This window comes from Mytilus trossulus, chromosome 2 (genome assembly GCF_036588685.1).
Source record: "Mytilus trossulus isolate FHL-02 chromosome 2, PNRI_Mtr1.1.1.hap1, whole genome shotgun sequence".
Taxonomy (NCBI): Eukaryota; Metazoa; Mollusca; class Bivalvia; order Mytilida; family Mytilidae; genus Mytilus; species Mytilus trossulus.
Genome location: NC_086374.1, coordinates 64734984 through 64736335, shown reverse-complemented (window position 1 = coordinate 64736335; position 1352 = coordinate 64734984).

The window sequence follows — 1352 nt, the reverse complement described above, 5'->3', positions numbered from 1 at the left end:
CAACTGTACCCCTATTTCGGACATTTTACCTAAAATTGTGTCTGTTTGTTTTGGTCACAAATCTTTGTCAATATTATTGAATTTGATGCCACAACCATTCATTGACAGGTAAGAGGTTTTTGCTCGCTTTAAAACCAGGTTTTATCCACAATTTTCTAAATAAGAAAATGGCCGTACTAAGTCCGGAATAAGACAGTTGTTATCAATTCGTTGGATATGTTTTTGATATTGCCATTTGATAAGAGACTTTTCTTTTTGAATTTTCTTTGGAGTTCAGTATTTTTGTAATTTAATTTTTGCATAACGAAAAAATGACTCGGTATTTTCGACTTAATTGTGTAGGTGAATGGTGGTATACAGTAGGAAATAGTGTATTCTTTTAAAATAACATCGATAGAGAGAGAAAAAAAGTGATTGATAAATATTTGTCAAGAATAAACATTTCATGGTTTTTGTTAAGCATCTCGAACGATTGAAGTCAAATATTCGGATGGCGGTGTTGTCCCAATTTCAGGTTCAATCCACCATTTTCTACATTTGAAAGTGCCTGTAACAGTCAGTTATATGACAGTTGTTGTCCATTGGTTTGATGTGTTTTATCCTTTGATTTTGCCATTTGAATAGGGACTTTTCAGTTTGGAATTTTGATTGAATAGACGTATCAATCTTTAGATTCCCCCGTCCAAAATTATGGTCAAAATCTGAGTTTAACTGTCCGCTTTTCTCCAATTTGTTGTCTAATTTTTTTTCTTATTAAATGTTAAGTTGAAGACCAAAAATCTAGATTTTTAACAATTGCTCCAATCTCTTCCCGACTTTTGTGCGGTTACTCAGGACTGCCGATAAAAGATCAAGTGTAAAAAAATCAAACCGAAAAGACGTTTTTACAATTCGGAGGGATAGACACAGTGATGGACTCGATTGCAAGTGATTATATGAGATGGTTTTGCTAACCAATAATTTTTGTTGCTACTGTTGTTAAGTTTAGATTTTTTTCTCGTTGTTATAACAACATTCAACCCTCATTTGATCGGGTTATGTGAGCAAATATGTATTCTGTTAATGTTGGCATCGTTCTTCATAAATCTTAGATTTTTCTCTCTATTGAATGATCATGTGGATGAGACAACGTGACAATTATCATTATTTTTCTAACTCGAACACTCGCTACGCTCGATTCAAAGATATCGACAAATACAATGCCTTCTAGTAGTATGAAATTTTACGATAAACATTGACCATGACAGGAAAAAATATATCTTAAATGATCAAGGAAATCTTTTGAAATATGACTTCAATGTTATTCACAATACTTTAATGGCAAATTTGTTGTGTGCACATTATTCTACAAA